This window comes from Bufo bufo, chromosome 2, assembly GCF_905171765.1.
Source record: "Bufo bufo chromosome 2, aBufBuf1.1, whole genome shotgun sequence".
Lineage (NCBI taxonomy): Eukaryota > Metazoa > Chordata > Amphibia > Anura > Bufonidae > Bufo > Bufo bufo.
Genome location: NC_053390.1, coordinates 515,262,480 through 515,268,479, shown reverse-complemented (window position 1 = coordinate 515,268,479; position 6,000 = coordinate 515,262,480). Strand labels below are relative to the sequence as shown.

General features: G+C 42.1%; 1 protein-coding gene across 3 annotated transcripts in view; it reads left to right on the top strand.

Annotated features, from left to right (window-relative positions):
* The first annotated feature begins 314 nt into the window (after positions 1–314).
* The window catches only part of FUT10 (fucosyltransferase 10), a 53,407-nt gene continuing 47,721 nt past the window's right edge, over positions 315–6,000 (top strand). For all 3 annotated transcript variants that reach the window (XR_005776290.1, XM_040417894.1, XM_040417892.1), the window contains exon 1: positions 315–483. The gene's annotated coding sequence lies outside the window, so the exon portion shown is untranslated. The remainder of the gene's footprint in view (positions 484–6,000) is intronic.

Genomic DNA, 6,000 nt, shown 5'->3' with positions numbered 1-6,000 from the left:
CCAAACCATAGGTTTTCCGAGTAAATGGAGTGATCTGAAAACTTTGGATAACAATCCAGTGTAATAGGAGCCAGGAATGTAAGGGATTAATTGAAGAGCTGCAGCTACAGCCACCGCAGGTTTTCCTAGATCCTGCTGTCTCATTGCTACACCAGATGCTGTGACATCATCTAGAAAACTATGAGCTGGATTCCTGTGAGTGAATGGGGCTGAGGTTATAAACAGTCCCAGTCCTCAGCGTGGATGGGAAGGCTTCCAGCCAGAGATTACAGCTAGCTGTGCTGAGCCATAGAGGAAGTAGATGCGGTAGGAAGGCTGGTTAGCAATGGAAGCATGCCTGCTCTTGTCACCCCCTTCACTCTCCTTTTGTGTATCTACAGCCACTCCAATGTAGGACCCTGTGCAGAGTTTGGACTTGTGATGTATTGCTGATGTCTGATATTTGGGGTTTAGATGTGCTTTGCTTCACGTTTACGTCACCAGGTAAAGTTTCTAAATGATGATGTTGCTCAGTGTCAGTGCTGCAGAGTAGACAATGTCAGATCTCCTTCACGCAGCTACCATGCATAATCTCTGACCACAGTGTAGTCAAATCCCTGTTGCTTTTAAATGTTTTTGCTGTTTCTAATTTGATGACTTTAGTTATGTAAAATCCTACATGGTATGTTCATCAATGCCACTACAGATGTAGTAGAGTTAACACACATGCTTCATGAGAGGTGTTATCTAAACTAAATGCGTTAAACAAACACCTTCAATTGCTCTTCAATGGCTTTTGTTTCAAGATAACGCGATGAGTTAAGAGTTTGTGTGTTAACCCTGCTACATCCGAATGTCAGTTCACCGGTGAATAGTGATCGAGCATGCTCGGCTTGTCGGGCAGTAATAATTCAATCAAGAATTATTAATTATGGTTCTAAAAATAATTAACCATAAAAAAATGTATAAAATTTGTCGAATTCTTAAAATCATGACCTGGTGAATTGTAGACAACCTAATTGATACAATTCACATCTGAGTCTGACTATTTCCTCAGATAATAAGTTATTTTTGACGTGAGATGTTAATGATAAACATGTAGTTCTGCATTATACAATGATACACAGGTATTATAAAAATATGCAGATTTATTGGTTACAAGGTTATAAACATACATATGTAAATAAACACAATGATACATGCAAATGAATATATATAGCGTTAGGCTACTTTCGCACTTGCGGCAGTGTGATCTGGCGGACAGGTCTGTCGTTGGAACGGCCCGTCGGATCCGCCAATTTGGATGTGACTGAAAGCATTTGTGAGACTGATCCGGATGCAGATCCGTCTCACAAATGCATTGCAAGAATGGATCCGTCTCTCCGCTTGTCATGCGGACAGATGTATCCGTCTTGTATTTTTTTTTTCACATTTTTACCGGTCTGCGCAGGCCGGAAGGATGGATCCGGCATTCCGATATTTTGAATGCCGGATCCGGCACTTATACATTCCTATGGGGAAAAACGTCGGATCTGGCATTCAGGCAAGTCTTCAGTTTTTTTCGCCGGAGATAAAACCGTAGCAAAACGACTAAACTGAAGACATCCTGATGCATCCTGAACAGATTACTCTCCATTCAGAATCCTTGGGGATATGCCTGATCAGTTATTTTCCGGTATAGAGCCCCTGTGACGGAACTCTATGCCGGAAAAGAAAAAAGCTAGTGTGAAAGTACCCTTAGTATAAAGTATTGCAAGCTAACAATACCTGTGAGTGGAAATAACTTGTTACATTATAACCAGGCTATTATTAGGTTAGGATATCAATATAGGAACATAAGTTATATATATTACTTCTGTTCAGAGAAAACCTCATGATATCAAAATGGACATGTCTAGACATCAATATGGAATGTTAAATACATTCCGCCCTCTTCTAACCAACTACACATCACATGACTTCCAGAATGGGCAAATCCATTCAAGGATATAACTTAGAAGAGATAACTGTATCCTTCTGCCCCATCCTGGACTATTTTCACACATATAACTTTGGTAAGACTATTAAGACAAATATCAGGGATCTAGGATCTTTGCTAGACCATATCTTAAATGGGAAGGACTTGAAACAAGTCTTTCCTGTGGAAATCATCACTTAGCTTGGCGAAGAATGATTATATATATATATATATATATATATACACACTGCTCAAAAAAATAGAGGGAACACTTAAACAACACAATGTAACTCCAAGTCAATCACACTTCTGTGAAATCAAACGGTCCACTTAGGAAGCAACACAGAGTGACAATCAATTTCACATGCTGTTGTGCAAATGGGATAGACAACAGGTGGAAATTATAGGCAATTAGCAAGACACCCCCAATAAAGGAGTGGTTCTGCAGGTGGTGACCACAGACCACTTCTCAGTTCCTATGCTTCCTGGCTGATGTTTTGGTCACTTTTAAATGCTTGCGGTGCTTTCACTCTAGTGGTAGCATGAGACGGAGTCTACAACCCACACAATTGGCTCAGGTAGTGCAGCTTATCCAGGATGGCACATCAATGCGAGCTGTGGAAAGAAGGTTTGCTGTGTCTGTTAGCGTAGTGTCCAGAGCATGGAGGCGCTACCAGGAGACAGGCCAGTACATCATTAGACATGGAGGAGGCCGTAGGAGGGCAACAACCCAGCAGCAGGACCGCTATCTCCGCCTTTGTGCAAGGAGGAACAGGAGGATCACTGCCAGAGTCCTGCAAAATGACCTCCAGCAGGCCACAAATGTGCATGTGTCTGCTCAAACGGTCAGAAACAGACTCCATGAGGGTGATATGAGGGCCCGACGTCCACAGGTGGGGGTTGCGCTTACAGCCAAGATTGGCAAATTCGCCACTGGCGCCCTGTGCTCTTCACAGATGAAAGCAGGTTCACACTGAGCACATATGACAGAGTCTGGAGACGCCGTGGAGAACGTTCTGCTGCCTGCAACATCCTCCAGCATGACCGGTTTGGCATTGGGTCAGTAATGGTGTGGGGTGGCATTTCTTTGGAGGGCCGCACAGCCCTCCATGTGCTCGCCAGAGGTAGCCTGACTGCCATTAGGTACCGAGATGAGATCCTCAGACCCCTTGTGAGACCATATGCTGGTGCGGTTGGCCCTGGGTTCCTCCTAATGCAAGACAATGCTAGACCTCATGTAGCTGGAGTGTGTCAGCAGTTCCTGCAAGACGAATGCATTGATGCTATGGACTGGCCCGCCCGTTCCCCAGACCTGAATCCAATTGAGCACATCTGGGACATCATGTCTCGCTCTATCCACCAACGTCACATTGCACCACAGACTGTCCAGGAGTTGGCAGATGCTTTAGTCCAGGTCTGGGAGGAGATCCCTCAGGAGACCGTCGCCACCTCATCAGGAGCATGCACAGGCGTTGTAGGGAGGTCATACAGGCACGTGGAGGCCACACACACTACTGAGCCTCATTTTGACTTGTTTTAAGGACATTACATCAAAGTTGGATCAGCCTGTAGTGTGTTTTTCCACTTTAATTTTGAGTGTGACTCCAAATCCAGACCTCCATAGGTTGAAAAATTTGATTTCCATTTTTTTATTTTTGTGTGATTTTTGTTGTCAGCACATTCAACTATGTAAAGAACAAAGTATTTCAGAAGAATATTTAATTAATTCAGATCTAGGATGTGTTATTTTTGTGTTCCCTTTATTTTTTTGAGCAGTGTGTGTGTGTGTGTGTGTGTGTGTGTGTGTGTGTGTGTGTATGTATGTATGTATGTATATATATACATATATATATATATATATATATATATATATATATACACACAGTTGCAATAAAAAGTATGTGAACCCTTTAGAATGATATGGATTTCTGCACAAATTGGTCATAAAATGTGATCTGATCTTCATCTAAGTTACAACAATAGACAATCACAGTCTGCTTAAACTAATAACACACAAATAATTAAATGTTACCATGTTTTTATTGAACACACCATGTAAACATTCACAGTGCAGGTGGAAAAAGTATGTGAACCCCTAGACTAATGACATCTCCAAGAGCTAATTGGAGTGAGGTGTCAGCTAACTGGAGTCTAATCAATGAGATGAGATTGCAGGTGTTGGTTACAGCTGCCCTGCCCTATAAAAAACACACACCAGTTCTGGGTTTGCTTTTCACAAGAAGCATTGCTTGATGTGAATGATGCCTCACACAAAAGAGCTCTCAGAAAACCTACGAATAAGAATTGTTGACTTACATAAAGCTGGAAAGGGTTATAAAAATATCTCCAAAAGCCTTGCTATTCATCAGTCCACGGTAAGACAAATTGTCTATAAATGGAGAAAGTTCAGCACTGCTGCTACTCTCCCTAGGAGTGTCCGTCCTGTAAAGGAGACTGCAAGAGCACAGCGCAGACTGCTCAATGAGGTGAAGAAGAATCCTAGAGTGTCAGCTAAAGACTTACAAAAGTCTCTGGCATATGCTAACATCGCTGTTAGCGAATCTACGATACGTAAAACACTAAACAAGAATGGATTTCATGGGAGGATACCACAGAGGTAGCCACTGCTGTCCAAAAAAAACATTGCTGCACGTTTATACTGTAGTTTGCACAAAAGCACCTGGATGTTCCACAGCAGTTCTGGCAAAATATTCTGTGGACAGATGAAACCAAAGTTTAGTTGTTTGGAAGAAACACACAACACTATGTGTAGAGAAAGAGGCACAGCACACCAACATCAAAACCTCATCCCAACTGTGAAGTATGGTGGTGGGGGCATCATGGTTTGGGGCTGCTTTGCTGCTTCAGGGCCTGGACGGATTGCCATCATCGAAGGAAAAATTAATTCCCAAGTTTATCAAGATATTTTGCAGGAGAACTTAAGGCCATCTGTCCACCAGCTGAAGGTCAACAGAAGATGGGTGTTGCAGCAGGACAACGACCCAAAGAATAGAAGTAAATCAACAACAGAATGGTTTAAACAGAAAAAAATATGCCTTCTGGAGTGGCCCAGTCAGAGTCCTGACCTCAACCCGATTGAGATGCTGTGGCATGACCTCAAGAAAGCGATTCACACCACCAGACATCCCAAGAATATTGCTGAACTCAAACAGTTCTGCAAAGAGGAATGGTCAAGAATTTCTCCTGACCGTTGTGCACGTCTGATCTGCAACTACAGGAAACGTTTGGTTGAAGTTATTGCTGCCAAAGGAGGTTCAACCAGTTATTAAATCCAAGGGTTCACATACTTTTTCCACCTGCACTGTGAATGTTTACATGGTGTGTTCGATAAAAACATGGTAACATTTAATTCTTTGTGTGTTTATACAGACTGTGATTGTCTATTGTTGTGACTTAGATGAAGATCAGATCACATTTTATGACCAATTTGTGAAGAAATCCATATCATTCCAAAGGGTTCACATACTTTTTCTTGCAACTGTTTATATACAGTACAGAGCAAAAGTTTGGACACACCTTCTCATTCAAAGAGTTTTCTTTATTTTCATGACTATGAAGGCATCAAAACTATGAATTAACACATGTGGAATTATATACATAACAACAAACAAGTGTGAAACAACTGAAAATATGTCATATTCTAGGTTCTTCAAAGTAGCCACCTTTTTGCTTTGATTACTGCTTTGCACACTCTTGGCATTCTCTTGATGAGCTTCAAGAGGTAGTCCCCTGAAATGGTCTTCCAACAGTCTTGAAGGAGTTCCCAGAGATGCTTAGCACTTGTTGGCCCTTTTGCCTTCACTCTGCGGTCCAGCTCACCCCAAACCATCTTGATTGGGTTCAGGTCCGGTGACTGTGGAGGCCAGGTCATCTGGCGCAGCACCCCATCACTCTCCTTCATGGTCAAATAGCCCTTACTTTCTAAGTTTTCCCAATTTTTCGGCTGACTGACTGACCTTCATTTCTTAAAGTAATGATGGCCACTCGTTTTTCTTTACTTAGCTGCTTTTTTCTTGCCATAATACAAATTCTAACAGTCTATT